This window comes from Mesoplodon mirus (assembly GCF_964341445.2).
Source record: "Mesoplodon mirus genome assembly, chromosome: 12".
NCBI classification, from domain to species: domain Eukaryota; kingdom Metazoa; phylum Chordata; class Mammalia; order Artiodactyla; family Ziphiidae; genus Mesoplodon; species Mesoplodon mirus.
In genome coordinates, this window is record NC_138988.1 from 21,780,065 (window position 1) to 21,802,886 (window position 22,822).

The following is a 22,822-nucleotide window of genomic DNA, read 5'->3' on the forward strand; positions in this document are numbered from 1 at the left end:
GACTTCCCCATATCACAATATGTGAAAATTTCTTTTATCACTTCTCACTGTATGAAGTCCATATGATTTTATACAAGATTCTATGTGATATTCTCCCTGCCCCCCATTAACTCTTTTTTTAAAAAAGATTTATTATTTATTTATTTAATTTATTTTTGGTTGCTTTGGGTATTAGCTGCGCCATGAGAGATCTTTGTTGAGGCATGTGGGACCTGTTGTTGTGGCACGCAGGCTCTTTGTTGTGGTGTCGGGGCTTCTCTTCCTAGTTGTGGTGCACAGGCTCCAGGGCACGCGAGCTCAGTAGTTGTGGCACGTGGGCTTAGTTGCCTCGTGGCATTTGGGATCTTAGTTCCCTGACCAGGGATTGAACCAGCGTCCCCTGCATTGTAAGGTGGATTCTTTACCCCTGGACCACCAGGGAAGTCCCCGCCTCCCCATTAACTCTTAGCCCTCATCCCCTCCTCCTCTTCCTCTTGCTCGCTCTGCCTCAGCCATGTCATCTCCTTGGTACTCCTTCAGTAAGTCAGGCACACACACACCTCAGGGCCTTTGCACTGGCTGTCCTGGCTCTGATCTGCTCTTCCCTTAGAGGCATGCTGGAATACTTCCTCAAATCCTCCATGTGCCTGCTCACATGTTACTCCCTCACTGAGGTCACCATGTCTATTCTCTCCACTCCTGGGATTCCCCCTCTACCGTCGCCACCCCCAGTTAAGGTTTGATGTTTTCCCATATGACTTATCACATTTCATTATACTATAGAATTTACTTATTTATTATGTTTATTGCCTGTCTCCTCCACTAGAATGAAAGCTCACTGAAGGCACTGATATTTGTATTTCCAGCTTCTAGGACATTTCTTAGCACAGTACATGCTCAGTAAATAGATCTTGAATGAAGGAACTAGTGGCAAAATGACCAATAGTCCTCTATGGAACTGGGTCTCAAAGTACTTATAAAAACTGCAAATTCTATGACTCTACACGTGATTACTAAGCTAGGGTCTCTGGAGGTGGGCCCTGAGAATCTGGTTGATTCTTTTGCACAATGATTCCTTCTAAGTGATGCTTCCAAGAAGGTTAAGAAGCCAGAGTTCCAGGATTCTGAATGGCTATTTCGTAGTAAACCAAGGAGAGGTTGGCCACTCAAATGGCTTGACTAGGCCAATGATTTCGAACTAGGTGCACGTTTTGCCCCGTAGGAGACATTTGGCGATGTCTGGAGACATTTTTAGTTGTCCAAACTGAGGCAGTTGGGGGGTGGGGGGGTGGGAGAAGTGTGCTACTGGCTTCTAGTGAGTAGAGGGTCTAAGGGCAGACCAATGAACTAGGGTTGACCAATGAACATCTTGTTCTCCTGACCACAGTGACTGAAGCTAAGCCAATAGAAGTTCTGGAATTTTTGTTGGCTCTATTGGAAAATTGATTCTTGCCTTCTGCTGGCTTGAGGCTGGGAGCATGTGACACTGCAGCTGCCAGCTGTCTTCACAAAGCTGCCTGATAGGAAAGCAGAACTGAGAAACAGAGAGAAACTTAGTCCTGATGACTTGTAACCGATTAAGTCCTGCCTCAAATTTCCTTAAAGCCAAAATAACAAGGTAGATTTACATTGCAGTGATCAATGGAGAGGATGCACTAAATCGGATCGAAGAGCCAATATAATCAATAATGATCACAGGCAAGTTGAGCCTTTGCCACCAAAGAAATGGCGACTGGGAATCAAGTTTGAGGCATAAGGTGGGGATTAGGAGGCATCCCAGGACTCTTCTCTTTGGTGAAGGTTAAATTGGAAACAGGAGGGGCCCTTGTAGCATTTGCAGAAACTAAAGTTCAGGTGGGGGAAGCCGACTCTGGCCTATTGGAAGAAGAGAGAGAGGGAGAGAGAAGAGATGTAACAGTAAATTAGTATTTAATGTGTGGCAGGCCAACTGGCTTTGCTGGTAAGGTATCAGGTACTAAAAACATGCTATGATGTAGCCAGTATGGAAACAGGGTTTATTGTCCCTAGGAGAAGACAGTCATAACTCAGAGCTATTAAGAAAAATAATAGGACTGGGGCCCCGAAGAGATTTTCTTAGAATGCCTGCACACATTCTACCTAACTTAATTCAAGGGATGTCATGAGTCAGAACAGATCCCCATCAAGTCTGTCATGCTTGTCATAACATGGCATTTGAATAGAAGACATCCCGTCCCAGGAGATATTCCTGCTAAGGAACTGTGTTATTTAATGGGGTTTAAAGACACCTTTTAAACTTCAGGGCCTGTTTGTATGAAATCTGCATTGGAAGAAGCAACATTTGGCTAAGCTCCACTTAAAGGGAAACAAGCTTTCTCCTGGCTAGGATTTGGAGGGCAGCCTCCACAGCTGTAATTAGCTCAAGATGGCAAGGGAGCAAAGCACAGAAAGGAATGGGGACTTTGATTTTGGAACGACAGAGATGGCTTTTGAAAACCTACCATCTGCGATTCGGAGTTACTTGCAAAATAACCCTGTGGTTATTAATGACAATGTTTGTATTACCCGGTGTCACCCCTCTGGATGAGGTGATTGGATCAGAGGTGAACACCTGGCCCGGTTTTGGCCATCAGATTCTCCTGGGATTTGGCAATGAGATACAGAGGCATTCTAGACTATTTATGGTTGTTGTCTCTTGAACTTGGGACATGCACATTTCAACAGATATAGGTTGATGGCAGCTTCAGTCCCACATTTCCATTTAGCTGGGAGGAAGGAAGAGAGCTGTCTTTGAAACCTTTGGAGGAAGCCCTAGAAAAAGCAGAAAGGGATCTAGAGAGAGAGAGGGATCCAGGGCCCTTAGAAACTGTAGTCTCTGGTTTCCAGACACATGGCAGATTCCTTCCCAGGTTAGTGATTTCAAGACTAGTCAGTGTTAAGGAAAAAGAGCATGTCTAATTATCAAAGCCACTTTATATTTTCATTTCTCATTTCCAAAACCAAACTCTTCTCTTTGCATTCCTACTGGCATAAAATTGATAGAATAATAACATTGCTGGAGCTACCTATGCAGAGAATTACGGAGGCATCTTAATCTTACCCATCTTTAAATACTTTCCTTCTTCTAGTATAGACCTTTTCAAAGGATAGTCACTCACTCAGGATGTATTTTTTTGACTTGAAATGTAGAGAAATTAACAAAAGTTGTGCCTACGTAATAAATATGGTCAAAGCAGCACAGTTGGATTCATCTTACGTAATTCATAGAGAAGGATATCCACGCACAGAAAGGTAGACAGTGATTGCAGACACAAAAAGTCTAGCTTTGTATGTCAATCATGGACCCAAGTATTGCTGATTCCTAAATATCTGCACTCATCTTGATGTTATGGGCTGGGGCAGTATCTGAGGGAGTCATTATTCCTATGCACATGTTTCTCCAAGTTTATTTGGCAGTTAAGTAGCAAGAAAAAGTTACATTTTTTACATCAGGAAAAATTTATGAATAAAATGAAACCTCTCATTAGTGAATCTCCTTTCTAAATGCTATGTTGCCACAAATCATGACAGCACATCATTTGGACCCTACACTCATATTTCTGCTTCCCTTGCTTTCTTTTCTGACCTATTATTATCTGTCTCTTTTTCCTCCCTGATTAGACAAACCTGTCAAATACTTATTAAAACAGGAAAAGTGCTGGCTGGGTCTTCTGGAAAAGACAATGGTTGGAGTAGAAGGGAGAAAAGTAGCCCCTACTATTTCATGCTTGGGGGACTTCAGGCAGCAAGTAACAGTTGGAATCTTTGTAGCTAGATAAAATGAGGCTATCTCTGTATCCCTTATCCAGTGTCACATGGAAGGAAGGAGAATTCTCCTTGTTTACTAGAAAGGGGTGGCTTAGGCTTAATAGTTTCAAACTGGGGCCTTGTTTGGCTGACAGTGAAACTTCTTTACAACTAGCACTGAGACCATAGCTGTGGTCAGTCTCCCAGGCATATGGAGGTGGTGCTGGGAGCTTGGCCATCAGTATACATTCTCAACCAATTAGCCCTGAGGTGGTCCTAACAGCATTTGAAGAGCAGCTGCAGAGTCTCCTTTTGGCTGAGAAAATTAATTTCTGAACACAGGGAATTTCACCCCAACGTGAAATCCTGAAATAATTGTGGGAGGATATATTTTTCAGGAGTCTTTATGTAGAGAGTGAGAGATACTGAATTCATTCTGGCTTAAACATAAATTGGCTCAAATCCCTGGAAGGTCAAGGGACCAACTAGCTTCAGGAACAGCTGGATCCAGGGGGACTTGTTGCCACCACTCTCTCTCCATTTCTCAGCTCTGCTTTCTTCTGTGATGACTTTTAAGTTTTATACTGGCCTTCTCATTATGGTGGCTCCTGACAACTCCAGGCTCAGACTACACTTATTACCAGCAATCCCAGCAGAAAGAAATCTTTCCCCTTTTAATGAATTCTAACAGTATTCTTGAGATTAATTTATTCTGATCTGGTTTGGGTAATGATTAATAAACTCACTGGCCAGATGCAAGGAAGTGTTTTTTTTTTTAATTTTTATTGGAGTATAGTTGCTTTACAATGTTGTGTTAGTTTCTACTGTACAGCAAAGTGAACCAGCTATATGTATACATATATCCCCTCTTTTTTGGATTTCCTTCCCATTTAGGTCAACATAGAGCACTGAGTAGTGTTCCCTGTGCTATACAGTAGGTTCTCATTAGTTATCTATTTTATACATGGTATCGATAGTGTATATATGTCAATCCCAATCTCCCAATTCATCCCACCCCTCCCCTTTCCTCCTTGGTATCCATATGTTTGTTCTCTATGTCTGTATCTCTATTTCTGCTTTGCACTGCTGGTGAGAATATAAATTGTGACACCCACTATGGAGAACAGTATGGAGGTTCCTTAAAAAACTAAAAATAGAACTACCATGTGACCCAGCAACCCCACTACTGGGCATATACCCAGAGAAAACCATAATTCAAAAAGACACGTGCACCCCAATATTCATTGCAGCACTATTTACAATAGCCAGGACATGGAAACCACCTAAATGTCCATCAAAAGAGGAATGGATAAAGAAGATATGATACATATATACAATGGAATATTACTCAGCCATAAAAAGGAACGAAAATGGGTCACTTGTAGAGACAGGGATGGACCTAGAGACTGTCATACAGAGTGAAGTAAGTCAGAAAGACAAAAACAAATTAATGCATATATGTGGAATCTGAAATAATTGGTATAGATGATCGTATTTACAAACCAAGGAAGTGTTCTTTCCTGGAGTTAGATGTGTGTGTGTGTGTGTGTGTGTGTGTGTGTGTGTGTGTGTGTGTATGAGACAGAGTGTTCTCAGCTCCCACCGAAACTCATAGACTGAGAATGAGAAAAAGGAGACTTCTCAAAGGAGAATCAAGGTGAAATTACCAGAATAATGTGGACTAGAAGATGGGTTTACAAAAGCAGTGTTTTCAAATATTTACCACAAGGAGACTCTTAGAAGAACTACACTTCATACTTGAGTATACTAGTGTTGGTAATTATCCAAATCAGGCATAAATGTTCACATACCCTCATTCACTCTCACACACTAACTGAACCTGCCTCATTTAGGTTTGACCTGTTTTCAGTTGATCAAGGTGAGGCTAGATGGGAGGGGAGAAGACTTACCTTTACTGAGTGCCCATCACATACCTATCAGTTTCACACCTATGATTTCATTCTTTTTTTATGATGCTCTTTCAAGGCAGGTATTATTATGCCCATTTTAATATAGAAACCAAAAAAGGGAAGCAAGAAAGAGACACACTCATAGAGCTAGTGAGAATCTAGTCTTCAACCTAGCACATGATTTTCATGTTTACAAAATTCAAAGAACTAATTAAAAAGCCAGAGGTCTCATGTTTGGTGGTGATGGTAGGGGTCATTCCAAGAAACTCAAATATGTTGGTATCTTTCTAGCTCTTCATAAAATTTCTGTGGTTCAGTTGCTCATCTTAGCCTGCTCAAGCTGCTACAACAGAATACCAGAGACTGGGTGGCTTAAACAATAGACATTTGTTTCCCACAGTTCTGGAGGCCGGGAAGTCCGAGATCGGGGCGCCAGCATGGTTGGGTTCTTGGTGAGGGTTGTCATCCTGCCTTGCAGATGGTTACCTTTTTGCTGTGTCCTTGCATGTTGGAAAGAGAAAGAGCTCTGGTCTCTTCTTCTTATAAGCACAGTAACCCCATCCTGGGGGCCCCACTCTCTTGACTTCACCTAAACCTAATACCTCCCAAAGGCCCCATCTCCATATGCCATTACATTGGGGGTTAGGACTTCACCATGAGCATTTTTGAGGGGACGCAGACAGTTAGTCTATAACATCCTCCTACCCGTCCATCCTAGCTGATCGTAACTCAGTGTCATTTATTCTCTTGTCCTTTTCCCACTTCTGACTGCCTTATCTCTGCCAAACCTATCCGTGGCACAATGTGAATTTCTTTCAGTAAATGAACTGGAATCGGTTCTCCCTTACCCTCCTCCCCCACACCCCGCCTCCTGAATTCAGGCATCCTTTGGCAGGCATGTTGATTCAGAGAAGGGAGAACTGGCTTTCTAGAGGCTGCTTCTGCTTCCATGTCCAATAACAGCCACATCTTGGAACCAGACGAGGCACAGAGCGTACCCTCTCCTCTACTCAGACTTTACCACATTTCATCCCAATACATTTTGGGAATTTTGAACCAGTAACAGTTATGAATTGTATTCCCAATTAACTTCCACCAATAAAGAGGAGGGTCGCAAAGCCATTTCACTCAATTTGATAAAACACTTTATCTGGCATTTACTGAGAGTAACAGGCTTAAGGTGTTGGCTGGCTGGGCTGAGGAGATTAATAACTTGTCTTAGGTTATCAGTGGAGTTTCATCCACAAAGAAATCCTGTCTGATATTTTGGTACAAGCCATGAGATTATTCTATCAAGTAGAGAGGTGAGGATTTTTTTGCCTTATAATGGAGCAACAAAATGACTCTGACTAAAGCATATTTTGCGTGTCTTAGGGTTTGGCTAATTTATGAATTAGGGCCATGGGAGAAAGATGGCTTGCTCACTGTCACCAGAAATTTTAAAACTGAGGAGGATATGATAAAGCTAGATCAACGGTTCTCAGCCTGGAGGCACTTTTGCTGCTCTTCCTCTCGCCAGGGGACCTTTGGCAACGTCTGGAGGCATTTCTGATCGTCACAACTGAGGGGAAGAGGTACTACCGTCATCCACTGGGCAGAAGCGAGGGATGCTGCTGAGCCGCTTACAATGCACAGGACGGCCCCACAACAAGGAACCATGCAGCCAGAATATTAATAGTGCTGAGGCTGAAGAGACTGAGAAACCCTAAGGTAAATCACAAGTACCCAAAGATAATACTGAGGCTTCCAATCAGGTAGACTATTTTCGGAAGCTCCCGTCAGGAAACACCCCTCTCTGGCCGAGGCTGCTGATGGGGAACTTTGTCTTAGTTTCCTATGGCTGCTGTAACAAATTACCACAAACCGGATGTATTATGTTACACTTCTGGAGGTCAGAAGTCTCACCATATTTCTTCTGGAGGCTCCAGGGGAGAAATTGTCCCTTGCCTTTCACAGCTTCTAGAGGCTGCCTGCACTCCTTGGCTCGTGGCTCTCTTCTCTCTTCCAGGTGAGCAGTCTTATTACTCTGACCTCTGCTCCATCAATTACATTTCCTTCTCTGGCTCTAACACCCTGCCTCCATTTTAGGGGGATCCCTATGATTGAGCCCATATGGATAATCCAAGAAAACGTTTCCATCTCAAGACCCTTAACGTAATCCTCGTAACCCCTTAAACATCTGCAAAATGTCGTTTGCCATATAAACGTAACGTGTTCACTGGTTTTGGGGGATTAGGACATCGATATATTTGGGGAACTATTAATTTGCTCCTTTCCTCTACTACAAGAATCTATAAACTACCCTTGATTTCTGAGACACCTCTGCCCCAAATTCCCCTACATTACTAGAATCCTGTGACCACAGAAAAATGAAAAGCAGTTCTAGAAAAACAAATCAAAGTAACAACACCCCTAACCACACACAAAAGGACAATTCTCTTAGATAGATTTCTGGCCACTTGTTCAAGCAACTAAGTTAATTCTATATAAGGGTGAATACAACAATGATTATAATTTCAAGATTCCAAGAAGATGGAAGAGTTAAACCGTTCTTTTGGGCTTCTGTCATTTCTTCCTTCTGTACACGGATTTGCAGTAAACAGTCTTATTTTTAAAATTTCAATCTCTAGTCTTTATTCTCTCAATCCTGCTTAATCAGAATTTCTGAGAATACAGCTACTATTTGGGTCTAGCTTGGTATCAATGTCTAGCTCAGTCCTTCATAGCCTCCCAAAGTACACTGAACTTGAAGCAAACCCTAACAGAATTTCCTATGGGGTCTGTATTAATTGCATTGATTTGAGCACCTACACGCTTACCATTGTGCCTTGGGGGGCAGATGTGGGTATCAAAGAAATGCTAGACATTCTCCCAGGGTTCAAGGAACTTAAAGTATATTTGGCTCCGCCTAAGAGGTTTGGGAACTAAAAGAACAAAATTCGAGCCAACTGAGTGAACGTTTATGGAGCATGTACTTTACACCAGCTTGGCATAAAACACTAGGACATAAAGATAAATACACAAATGCTTCTCTTGAACTTAGTCCCAGAAGGGATTTGCCCTAATCTTTATCATTAGGCTCTCTTTTCTTAGGTATTTCCACAATAGCAAGGCTTCAATTTGTCTCCACCTCTAAAAAAATTACCTCTCTACCTAAATGTGACATTGTGCAAAGAAAATCAAAAATAATTTCCCCTAAAACTGAGCCTTCAAATCCTGGAATTTCTCTTGTGGTCTCTTTTTAGAAAGGAAACATGATGTGGTGGGAAGCGAGTTGGCTCTCAAGTACACAGACACCAGTACGAACCCCAGTTTGGCCCCTTACCAGGCAGAAGGACCATGGGCAAGTCACTTACTATCTCAAAGTTCCAGTTTCCTCTTTTGTAAAATGGGGCTCAGAAGGGTTCCCAATGAAACACTTTAGGAAGGACCAGAACAGGGTGTTGGGAAGGACCTCACACAGAAGTAGGCACAGAGTGGGTAGCAGATGAGTGATGACTCTAATCATCACCCTTCCCTCTGTCTCTGGTCACCAGACACACCTGCTTACTTACATGCAGATTTATCAAGTTCAAGTCAGGTTACATGCTTATCCTTTATGACTTCACCTCTCCCATGGGCTTGGAAAGAACTTAATATGAGGACTAGTTACATTTGCTCACACGCCTCACTTCACATTTGAAATCACTTTTTTTCAATACCTTTAAATGTAACTCACTTGTCATGTAATTGGATGCTATAAATCCTCTACTTTTTTTTTTATTACCCAACTGAGTATCTTCTGAAAGATGCTGACTCTATAGTTTTTAAAACCTATTACTAATGGAGTCATTTTTCACTTGGAAAACAATCCCTCGTTTTCATGGAGCACACAGGGCTTGCCCCACAGCCAACTGGGAACCTTTACAGTTCTCCATTCCATTTATGTGTCTCCCATTTGGAATTATTTGCCTAGAGAAAAAAATGGTATTGACATTTTTGATCTATCCCATGCATCTAGAAAATGTGAACACTGACATCTTCATTTTATAATGCAATATTTATGTGGTTTTGAGTTGGTGGGCAATTGAAAGCTTGGGATCTGTAATCAGGGAGAATGAAATTTGAATTCTAACTCTGCCACTTGGTAGTTGTGTGACTTTGGGAAAGATACTTATCCTTTCTGTGGCTCAGTTTACCCATGTGCAGAATGGAGATTATAATAGAACCTCACTAGTAAGGTTTTGTGAGGTTAGACATAGTACTATAGTTCTGTGTGCACACATTATTATTATTATTTCTGCCATTATTATTAATACTGTCATCAATATTGTTTATTATTACTATCACACTACTACAGTGATTTATGTTTGGGATAAACTTATCTGTTAAATGTAAAGTGCTTAGTGTAAAGTCTGGCACAAAGTAAGTTCTTAGTAAAAGGTAAATATTATTATTTATTATTATTATTCATTTTTACTCATCGAAGTGTTTAACAAACGTTAACTTGTTTAATCATTATCCTATGGGTAGGTTCCATTATCCCCATTTCAAAGATGGATAAACCAGGGCACCAAATGGCTAAGTATTTTCCTCACAGTCATACAGGTATTAAGTGGCAAAGCTGGGATTTGAACCCAGGCAGTTATTAAACAGATATCCATTTTATTCATGCAGCTACAAGATTCAGCTCCAAATAAGATCTATCAGGAAAATGTCCCTGATGTGTCACTTAAGTTGTAGCCATGCTGAAAGGCCAGATGAATTATCTAGAGCCAGGCAAGAGAAATGCAGTTATAAAAATATTACCGGGCTTAATGTGGTCCCTCCCCTTCCAGAGCAGCACAACCTCTGGATGGCCCAGAGAAGGCAGGACGTCATAATCCTTAATAAACCACCTCCCTCTGTGTGGATGAGACATGAATCAAGCATACATGGAAATGAGCGAGATACCCACTGATTCAAGCACACTGGTTCTTTTTTTTTTTTAAACATCTTTACTGGAGTATAATTGCTTTACAATGGTGTGTTAGTTTCTGCTGTATAACAAAGTGAATCAGTTATACATATACATATGTTCCCATATCTCTTCCCTCTTGTGTCTCCCTCCCTTCCACCCTCCCTATCCCACCCCTCTAGGTGGTCACAAAGCACCGAGCTGATCTCCCTGTGCTATGCGGCTGTTTCACACTAGCTAGCTATTTTACATGTGGTAGTGTACATAGGTCAATGCTACTCTCTCACTTCATCCCAGCTTACCCTTCCCCCTCCCCGTGTCCTCAAGTCCATTCTCTACGTCTTCATTCCTACCCTGAACCTAGGGGCAGGACAGGAATAAACACCGTTTCTTTAGTAAGAATGATTCGCCTTTTATTGTTTTGATGGCAATGTAAACAACTCTTAATCACCAGCAGCCTCACTCCCTTCAGAAGAAAGATGGCCTTAAAGGGGATGAGGTTTAGAAACAGAGTTTCTCATGGGAAGCTGAAGTGAGAGATTATTACATTATGATGCTGATTGGAGCCCCTTGAGGCAGGTGACTGGCTGAGGGAATTCAGAGGGCTCCCTGAAATCAGCAGGCTGGATAACTCCATGCAGGACCGAGATGCTGCTTCTCCCAGATAACACTCCTTGGCTCGGTTCCATCTGCTGTGGGTGCAGCCCTGCATTTCATAGTGCAGTAGCAATGATGGATTTGACAATGTTATTCTGAATGGACACAATTTATTGACCATTTGCCCAGAGCTTGTCCCTTTCCATACTAATTCTCATAGATCCCTCACAACTAGGCATCTGAAGGAAGCAGAACCGTTTTCATCATTTCACAGATAAAGAAACTGAGAGACAAAAGCTAGAGGCTCCCATGTAGCAGAATCAGGATATAAATGTGGGTTGGCTAGACTCCATCAGCTGTGGGTCTAATTACTCAGCTGCACAGGTAGCCAAGTATGGTGGAAAGAACCAGACCAGACTTTTAGCCAGCCAGGAGGTTTAAGGGAGGGCACTTTGGTTTTCACATCCCTACAATGAGAAGTTTGTACACTGAACATCCTTGCTGTCCTTCAGAGAGCTGTCCCAAGGAACAGGAATCATCACATAATTCAATATGTTGTGGAAATATAAGGAAGAATTCTGATTAAGACATTTCATCTGATTTTCCTACTATTAGAACAAAAAGATTAAAGCTAGGATGAGGAATATAAAAACCAAATTCAGACCAGCTTTAATAAGAAAGGCATAGATTGGCTTGTTGTACTGAGAACCCTGGAATAATTGTACTTGAGTTAGACTAGCTTACTTTCTATTGTATCGGTCAACAGCAGTGCTTCTCAAACTTTAGTGTGCATCCCCATCACCCCGAAGGCTTAATAAAATGTAGATTATGGGACTGCACGCACAGAGTTCTGATTCAGGAAGTCTGGAGTGGGGACTCAACAGTTTGCATTGTGAGGCAAGTTCTCAGCTAAGGCTGACTCTGCTGGTCCAGGGACCACACAATAGAAAGCACTGGTCTAGAGACTATAGTATATTTCAGGTGAGGCTTCATTCAAAGGCACAGACATGGATGGACTTAGAGGTTATCATACTAAGAGAAGTAGAGTCAGAAAGGGCAAGACAAATACCATATGATATCACTTATATGTGGAATCTAAAATATGACACACATGAACCTATCTACAAAACAGAAACAAACTCACAGACATAGAGAACAGACTTGTGGTTGCCAAGGGGGAGGGTGTGTAGGGGGAGGGATGGAGTGGGAGTTTGGGATTAGCAGATGCAAACTATTATATATAGAATGGATAAACAACAAGGTCGTACTGTATAGCACAGGGAACTATATTCCATATCCTGTGATAAACCATAATGGAAAAGAATATATATAAAAAAGAATATATATATATATATATATGTATAACTGAGTCACTTTGTTGTATAGAAGAAATTAACACAACATTGTAAATCAACTATAATTCAATTGGAAAAAAAAAGGCACAGACAATGTTGCCAGCACCCACGTGGCTCTCTTCTTTCCTGCCACCTGCAGAATTTCCTTCATCTTTGGGCTCTGCATTTGCCTTCAGTAATTCCTCATGCTCTCTAATGGCAGCAGTATTTCTGTAGCAGTGCTAGATTCCTTCTCCTCTCACCTCACTTTACAGGGGCTGAGAAAGCCAGGGTTGCTCATTCTGGGAAACACCCTCTCTCTCTCCAAAATGTTTCCTGTATCTTATTGGTTCTGATCTGGTCAGATGCTCATGCTTGAGCCAATTCCTTAGGGAGGGGTCTTGACTTAGGCCCATCAGAGCCTCTGATTGGAAATAAACGTGTGAGGTAAACCCCACCTGAAACACGTGGAGAAGGGCCAAGGGATGATGTCCCCAAAGAAAAACCAGGGACCTGATTTTTGGTGGGGCGGAGTAGGGACAGAGAGTGGAGAGACAAACAACATATTCCCGCAATTTTGTAACATGATGAGACCCCATGAAAAAGCCAGTGCTAGCTCGTGCCATCCAGGTTATTTGGGAACAGGAGTTCCCTTAGGGGACACACCTCTTAGAACACTAGCTGTGCACAGGTGGGGTCCAGCTCCATTCTTCTCACCAATTAAGTGAATATCACTTGCTCAAGGTACATTTTATCTCTTCCTACCTACACGAAAGGAATGTATGGTCAAAAGGTACAAACTTCCAGGTATAAGATAAATAAATCCTGGGGATGTAATGTACCACATGGTGACTATAAGTAATAACACAGTATAGTATATTTGAAAGTTGCTAAGAGATTAGATCTTAAAAGCTCTCATCGCAAGAAAAAAGAAATTGTAACTATGTGTGGTGGCGGATGTTAACTATGCTCATTTTGGTGATCATTTTGTAATATATACATCTATCAGATCATTATGTTGTACACCTAAAATGAATGCAATATTCTATCTCAATTAGAAAGATAGAAAGACTGTAAAAAACCGATAGTGTGATCAATCTTTAAGCCTGCAAAAAAAATCTCAAAGTCTTAAAGCAGTAGCCATAGCGCTGACAATGACTGTGCGTAAAGAGAACCCATTTCTTAATTCCAAGTAATTATTTAGGCCCCAGGCATCCTATCACGCAGCTCAGAAGGGTCCACAGACCTCTAGTGCACTGTCAAAACAAAGAAGAAAAATGCTTCACTTTAGACAATGCTTTGGTCAGGGAAAAGACTGCAGCCTACTTTCTCTGTTCTGAATCTGAGGTCAGGCTCTGCGCACGCAGCCCTGCTGGGAACAGCTCAGGCTGGCAAAGGCTTTACTATATATAGTTTCTTAGATGTGGTCAGAGCATCTGTCCCCTAACTCACCCACTTTCTAGGTCTCTTAGGCTGACCCATGCTGGTACTGGGCGCTCCTTTTTTTTTTTTTTTTATACTTTAAATATGTAAATAATTTATTTTTCATTTTGTGTAGGCAAAACTTAATTAATTTTCATGGCCTAAAAATTTCTTCTTTTTTTTTTTTTCTCATCTGCTAACTCCAAACTCCCAATCCATCCCTCCCCTCCCCACCCTCCCCCTTGGTGACCACAAGTCTGTTTTGTAGATAGGTTCATTTGGTCATATTTTAGATTCTACATATAAACAACAAGGTCCTACTGTATAACACAGGGAACTATATTCACTACCCAGGGCACGAACCCGCGTCCCCTGCATCAGCAGGCGGACTCTCAACCACTGCGCCACCAGGGAAGCCCTGAGTTTGTTTTTGTGGGTCTTTTCCTTCTCTTGTGTTTCCCGCCTAGAGACGTTGGTTTAGCATTTGTTGTAAAGCTGGTTTGGTGGTGCTGAATTCTCTTAACTTTTGCTTGTCTGTAAATGTTTTAATTTCTCCATTCAATCTGAATGAGATCCTTGCTGGGTAGAGTAATCTTGGTTGTAGGTTTTTCCCTTTCATCACTTTAAATATATCCTGCCACTCCCTTCTGGCTTATTTCTGCTAAAAGATCAGCTGTTAACCTTATGGGGATTCCCTTGTATGTTATTTTTTGCTTTTCCCTTGCTGCTTTTAATATTTTTTCTTTGTATTTAATTTTTGATAGTTTGAGTAATATGTGTCTCGGCATGTTTCTCCTTGGGTTTATCCTGTAAGGGACTCTCTGCACTTCCTGGACTTGATTGATTAATTCCTTTCCCATATTAGGGATGTTTTCAACTATAATCTCTTCAAATATATTCTCAGTCCCTTTCTTTTTCTCTTCTTCTTCTGGAACCCCTATAATTCGAATGTTGGTGCATTTAATGTAGTCCCTGAGGTCTCTGAGACTGTCCTTAATTCTTTTCATTCTTTTTTCTTTAGTTTGCTCTGTGGTAGTTATTTCCACTATTTTATCTTCCAGGTCACTTATCTGTTCTTCTGCCTCAGTTATTCTGCTATTGATTCCTTCTAGAGAATTTTAAATTTCATTTATTGTGTTGTTCATCACTGTTTGTTTGCTCTTTAGTTCTTCTAGGTCCTTGTTAAACGTTTCTTGTATTTTCTCCATTCTATTTCCAAGATTTTGGATCATCTTTACTATCATTACTCTGAATTCTTTTTCAGGTAGATTGCCTATTTCCTCTTCATTTGTTTGGTCTGGTGGGTTTTTACCTTGCTCCTTCATCTGCTGTGTGTTTCTCTGTCTTCTCACTTTGCTTAACTTACTGTGTTTGGGGTCTCCGTGTCGCAGGCTGCAGTTTCGTAGTTCCTGTTGTTTTTGGTGTCTGTCCCCAGTGGCTAAGGTGGTTCAGTGGGTTGTGTACGTGGGCAGGACCATGTCTGGTGGTGTGTTTTGGGGTGTCTGTGAACTTATTATGATTGTAGGCAGCCTCTCTGCCAATGGGTGTGGTTGTGCTTCTGTCTTGCTAGTTGTCTGGCATGTGGTGTCCAGCACTGGAGCTTGCTGGTCGTTGAGTGGAGCTGGGTCTTAGAGTTGAGATTGAGATCTCTGGAAGAGTCCTCGCCAATTGATATTCCATGGGGCTGGGAGGTCTCTGGTGGTCCCATGTCCTGAACTCGGCTCTCCCACTTCAGAGGCTCAGGCCTGACAACAGGCCGGAGCACCAAGACCCTAACATGTAAATGGGTTAAATTCTCCAGTCCACAGGCACAGGGTGGCCGGCCTTCTGTGCTCCGCTCAGTCCTCCAGCTGGGCATTGTCCTCTGGGCCTGGTTGATATGGAGAGATTGCTTTGGATCCAGGTCCAGCTGCATTCCCTAGCATGTAGAAGAAGCAGCTGATGCCCCCATCATCCCCTGTCCCTGCCACAAGTCTTCACGATTCTCGAGCACCCAGGTTACTTGCCTTTAGACACATAGCTATTGAGTGGCATATGCTGCTTTCAGTCTTAGATTGGTGGTTCTCAAACTTTTCCAAGCAATGAATTCCCCTGGAGTGTGAGTTAAAACACAGATGGCTGGACACAATCTCCAGAGTCTCTGATCATGTAGGTCTGAGATGGGGCCTAAGAATTTGTATTTCTAAGTTCACAGGTGGTGCTGATATTGTTTTCCAAAGGTCACACTTTGAGAACAATGATCTTAGATAAACAGACATACTTCACAAATTCGGGGTGAAAAGAATATTCATTGAGAAATTGTGGCACAGTTTGCTTTGAATTTTACACTGTACACTCCTGGCATAGGAGCCCATTTTAGGCCCAGGTGCGGGTCACTTCCTCTCTCACCTACAAGACCATGATCATTCAAACTGTGCACTACCTGAGCACTTTCTGTACGTTTCCCACACCCGTAGGCTGCTGCTGACTTTTCTTCTCCCCTAGTAATTTGCTACAGTGGCCTCAAGAGCTCAATATCTGGTGGTAATCATTCAGTGACTAGCTAAATAAAAGTATATACGAGGCTCAAGAGGGAGGGAGTATGGGGACATGCATATGCATATGGCTGATTTCACTTTGTTGTGCAACAGAAACTAACAGAGTATTGTGAAGCAGTTATACTCCAATAAAGATCTATTAAAAATATATATCTAAACAAAGGAATACTACAAAGCTGGGGAAGAATGATGGTCCTCCTAAAACCTATTTTCCAGTTTTCATTGGCTATATGGCTGGTCAGTTAGATAAATAACTTCCCACCTTTCCTTGCCACTAGGGAGTGGCCATGTGATTGATTTTTAAATGCTCCTGAGATGAGATGGATGCAACTTTCATTTCAAACTTTTTATAAGAAAATTTTTTGCCTTAGATGTCCTTGTTTTCTCTTCTCTGTGAGCTAGAATATAGAGAGGATAGCAACTGGCTTTGATCTTACAGATGATGACAGTACCCTAGGCGATAGCAGAGCAATAAGATAGCAGGAACCTGGGTCTCTGAGAGACTGCGTGGAGCACAGCTTCCTACCAGCCTGGGCTTCACATCTCCAATCTATTTTATGGGAGGGAAATATTCTTCTTATTTAAGTCATCATATTTTAGGATTATTGTTTCTTTGTTATTAACCTTTGCAATAAGTAACAAAAATGACATGCATTGGTATATATTAGTTATCTAAAATTACCCCCAAACTTACTGGCTTAAAGCAACAAATGTTTATTACCCTACAGTGTCTTTTGTTCAGGAATTTGGGAGCAGCTCAGCTGGGTGGTTCTGACTCATAGTCTTTAAAGAGGCTGAAGGTAGATATTGACCCAGGGCTGCAGTTATCTGAAAGCCTTACAGTGACTGGAAGATTCATTTCCCAAATGACTCACTCACATGGTTATTGGTAGGAGGCCTCGGTTCCTTGCCTCTCCAAAGGGCTACTTGAGTATGGCAACTCCCAATATGGCAGTTAGCTTCCCCTAGGGTGAGTGATCTGAGAAGAAGCAAGGAGGAAATCACAATGCTTTTTTTCGATCTAGTCTTGGAAATCATACTTCATCCTTTCTGCAGTGTGCTATCGGCACACAGGTCAGCCCACTTCAATGTGAGGGGCACTATAAAAGAGGAGGGCACCTCTGGAAGTCACCTTGGAAAATACCACATGGTATGAAGCTACCTACAACGTAAACTCTTAGCAAGCAGGGAATGAATGGTAGGCATAGTATGCTGTCATTTGCTTTGGTTTTATGGATATTCACATATGTCTGTACACATACACACATATGTGCCTAAAGACTCTTTCTGAAAGGACACCTAATGACCTGATAACAGAGCTTACCTCTGGAATTGGATTTAGGGGACTAGGAGTGTGCAGTAGAAGAGTAATGTCATAATATGTCATTTTGTATAGTTTTATCTATCTATGTATCATCAGTGTTTAGTGAAAACATTTTTTAAAAAACCCAAACGAAACAAAAATAAAATGCCAACAAAGCAAACACAAATTTCTATCCAAACTTGAGTCCACCATACAGCCATCCCTAAAAGAACAAGCTGGTATTAGAATTTGATGTTGCTCCTTTTATTTTTTCTCAGAGTAATAACTCACTGTGAGTCAAAGAGTATGCTTTTTTTTTTTCTATGTAAAAAGCAGTTTTCCAAAGCAACAGTTTCCTTGCAGAGTTAATATCTTTGCTGTAATGCACAAATATTTGGAAGTTCAAGCTGGAAGTGACGGAAAATACATGGTGTCATCAATAGCAACTCTGTTCATCAGGCAGAAACAACAACGAAACATAACAAACTCTGTATTTCACTTTTAGAAGAACAACTTCTTTTATGTCACCAAAGGCATTTAAAATGCTCCTAATTGATATGGTGTGTGTCTGGAAACAAAGCAGCCCATGTCCACAGAATCGCAAAGTTGTTTGCAAACAATGAACAGACTCTGCTCCCTGGAAGGTTTTACTGAAAGTTTATTTTAGACTGTGTTCTTCAAAAGGAAAAGGGAGGTTTTGGAATGAGCTAGAATAATTGGTCAACAGAATTAATAACAATTCTTTGTTTAGGAATGGAGGGTTGGGTTATGTGAATACCTAGGGAAAAGCCAGAGATGGCAAACTTTTTTCCCATTTGTACCATTCACAGCCTGTTTTCCATGTCAGTGCATCTCAGATGATCAGCAGAAAGCGAAACTTTTAAAACTTTCCAATCCACTGGATGACCAATGTCACAAATGACTCACCAGATGAGCTTGACAGCATCCAAACTAGACTATTCCCTTTAAAACAAAGTCCACTGAATACATGCTTGGATGTCAAGGCCGTGGCAATTTTTTGCTACGGCAGTTTCTAAAGGCTTACTCTTTCTATACTATACGATAAGTATAGACCTAGTCAAACAGTTCATAAAAGGCATCAGTCACGGGCGAGATGCTGAGACATACTGAGCTAGATCACAGTTAATGGGTGGGAGGTGATTTGGGCCAACTAAAGTATGGTTGGATGTATTTGTCTTATAGACATTGTTGTAGGTTGAATGGTGTCCCCTGAAAAGTTATGTTCAAGTCCTTACCCCTGGTACCTGTGAATATGACCTAATTTGGAAGTGGGGTCTTTGTAGTTGTAATCAAGTTAAGAAGAGGTCATACTGGATTAGAGTGGGCCCTAAGTCCAGTGATGGGGGTCTGTTTAAAGACAGAGACGTGAAGACAAGAGGAGGCACAGGGAAGAAGGCCATGTGAAGGTGGAGGCAGAGATTTAAGTTATGCAGTTGCAAGTCGAGGAACGCCAAGGACTTAACTAGAGGACAGGAAGAGGCAAGGAAGGATCCTCCTCCTTTAGAACCTTCAGAGGGATGCCCCTGCTGACACCTAGATTTTGGACTTCTAGCTTCTAGAACTTTGGAGGATATCTCTGTCATTTTGACACCCCATTTAGGATACTTTGTTACCACAGCCTTAGCAAACAAATACATGCACAAACAGTGGATTCTGTGGAAAAACATTTTAATATGTATTAGGTAAAAAAACGTTTTTTTCTGGCCAAAAAGGTTTAACAAGAAAAAAGTAAAAGATTTAATCTCTATAATATATCTCAGGGCTTTTGACATAAAATTAGCAGTTCCTGTTGACTAAACTCTCTCTCCTCAGAAGGTGTGTCAGAAACCTGAGACATTAATTCCTTTGATTGACTCTACGAAGTTGGGGAATATGACTCTCCCCATTTTAGAGACGATGAAACTGAGGCACACAGTGGTTAGATGACTTATATACCTGGTGAGGAGGGACAGAGCCAGGACTCAAAGCCTGCAAGTCTGAGTCCAGAGCCTGGGCTATCCAAGCATATAAGGGGCATTGGGGATCTCTGAGGTCTCCCATGGTGCTGGCAGGATTTTTGTTGTGTGTGTGCAGAAGATTCATAGGATGAATGTTCAATGGGAAATGACCGCGAACCTGTCATTGGATAAATGTTCTACTGCTGAGAGTATTTTAGGAATCAAACAGTGTAGGATCTCTGGGCAACTAAGCAACATGATTATCAATGACCTCCAGGGGTGCAGGCATACGTGAGGAGCCAAACAATTTATTTTTGTACCTAAATATTCCTATTTGGAATCAACTCTTTTTTGTGTGCGCAGGATTTGGGAATTGAACAGGGAGGCACACATTGTTTAGTGACAAATGCATCCTGACAAAAGCATAAGAAAAAAACCTGCTCCAACAAATGGAAGAAGGAGCTGGATCAATGGGTCATGAGAACTGAAAGGAAACTGACTCAGGTGTGAAGAAATGGCATGGCTGTGAGTCACACCACATTGCCAAGAGGGTGAACTCATTAGAAAAAAATGAACAACACAAAAGGAGAGAGAGGATACCCTGACACGGGACCAGGGGGATACAGCTATTGGAAAAAGGAAGGAAAGTGAGAAGTGGCCAGTCACAAGCTTTTGGAAATCCACACATTCACAGAGGAGTGAAGTGGGGGGATGACTACAAAGGAGTAAAAGACGATGCTCTTGGCACTGGAAAGTCAAGAGCTTTTTCCCACCCTCAGATGATGACCTTGAGAACGTAGGAGTACCCAGAAAACAAATCCTTCCTATTTCTACCACCACATCTGCCATCCACCCGAATCTGTACCCGTATCTCTTATTTCCCTCCTGATACATGGGATAAAAACTGTCCCTTCTCATATCTGGTCCCTCTACCTGTGCATGCAATGTCATTCCTTCTCACCCACTCTAGGACTTTCCTCCCATAATCTTCCCCTTTTCCTTTTTTTCTTTCTTTTTTTTTTGAGGTACGCGAGCCTCTCACTGTCGTGGCCTCTCCCATGGTGGACCACAGGCTCCGGACGCACAGGCTCAGCGGCCATGGCTCACGGGCCCAGCTGCTCCGCGGCATGTGGGATCTTCCCGGACCGGGGCACCAACCCGTGTCCCCTGCATCGGCAGGCGGACTCTCAACCACTGCGCCACCAGGGAAGCCCTCCCCTTTTCCTTTTGTGTCATTATTTTCTCACTGTCCACAGGCTCATACCCATCAGTTTATAGCCAAGTTGAAATTATTTCCCTCCTTAAAATGCTTTCCCTCAACCTTATTTCTCCCTCCAGCCACAACACCATTTCTCCCTTCCCCTTGATAGCAAAAGAAAAGAACTCTTCATACTCCCCCTTTCCATTTCTTTACATCTAATCTATCCTGAAAATACTTAGACCAGGCTTTCTATCCAGACCATTCCACGGAATCATTCTTGTCAAGTTGGCAATGACTCTGTCTTGCCAAATCTAGGGATTACTTATATCCTTGTATGACTCAAACTCTCAGCACACTGAAATGGATGATCACTTCTTTGAAACTCTTTCCTAGGTTTCCAGAATGTCAAACACAACTGGTTTTTCTTCTATTTCCTTGGTTGCTTCTTTTTCAATCTCCTTTGTTGGATTCCCTTCCTCTGACCTCTAAATGGTAGGGCTCAATCCTTAGAGCTCTTTTCTTCACTGCCTGTACTTACTTCCTAAGAGCTCTCATCTAGTCCCCTGGCTTTAAATACCATCTATTAAGTTGCTGTCTCCCAAATTTGTTTCTCCAGCCTTGACCTTTCCCCTGAGCACTAGGCTCATACATAGAATTGTTTCCATGGCCCCCCCTCCCCCCAGCTGCCTAACAGATACCTTGCACATATTCCATCTAGAACAGAACTTGTAATTTTCCTCCCTCTCTGCCCTCTAACCGGCTCGTACAGGTTGCATTCTCCGGAAGTAAATGTTGAGATGGAGTTTGGTGAGCAGGGTGATTAGGGATCAACATCTGTGGATGGGAAGGTAGAGAGGGAGTGAGATGCAGGATTGAGAAAACAGAGAAGTTTTGCTGTGAGGCAGGCCCAATAAAATCTCGGCTCACCCGGTAGAGAGCTCTGGAGTGCCCGGGACCCATTAGAGTCGTCCCAGGCTGGGCCAGGCCTTTATCTCGCCACTACATCAGTCACTGAATGTGGGTTACTCTCAGAGGGGTGTGCCCTTGGATGAGGCAGCTCTCTGCAGCTAAGCAAACTGTGAAGGCCCTGACAGCTGGAGGTATGTATCGCTGACTCAATGTTTCTGTCATCACTAGAAACACGTTGCGTCACCTAACAGTTTTCTAGACCATATCACCTTTGTGGCTTATTTTAACATGCAGCCACATAGAGAATCCAGGTATTTTGCTAATTTTGGATATTTTCTCCCAAGCTGTGAACATTCTTTGCTTAACATTAGGACACTGTTTTCCCCACTTGTTCTACACTGGCTACACTTGTGATCTCCTCAATGCCACCACCTACTCTATTTTATTTTAAAGAGATTTTTAAAAGGCCTATTTATGACACTGAAACTTTGCAACTGTGAGGGTTATCCCTGCAGAAATTATTCAATATGTGTTTAAAGACAAGCAGAAATTAAGTGTAAAAAATTAACCCTGTACAAGGACCTCTACAAGTATCTTAAACTAAGATGGACTGAATATCTTTCAGGCCAGGTTTTTCCCAATTTATACTTGGTTGTTCAAAATAAAGTAATTTAGAAACTTGGTATGAACTTGTATTAAAAGGTGACTCCCTATTTTCTGCATGGTGAATTTTGAGGAAAATACTTTGCCTTATATTCAGGCTTATATGGTATTTAAGACTACACAAAAATCAGACAGATCTGTCACAGTGGTCAAAGTAAACCTTACTCTAGATACTGAAGGCAATTCCTTGCAAGTCCAAGCAACAAAACCACTTTTCTTTAGAGCAACACATCTTGAGAAAAACCTGCATTTCTGTTTCACCTCTATTTCATTTGCCACATAAAGCCCCTCTTGAAGACACAAGCATT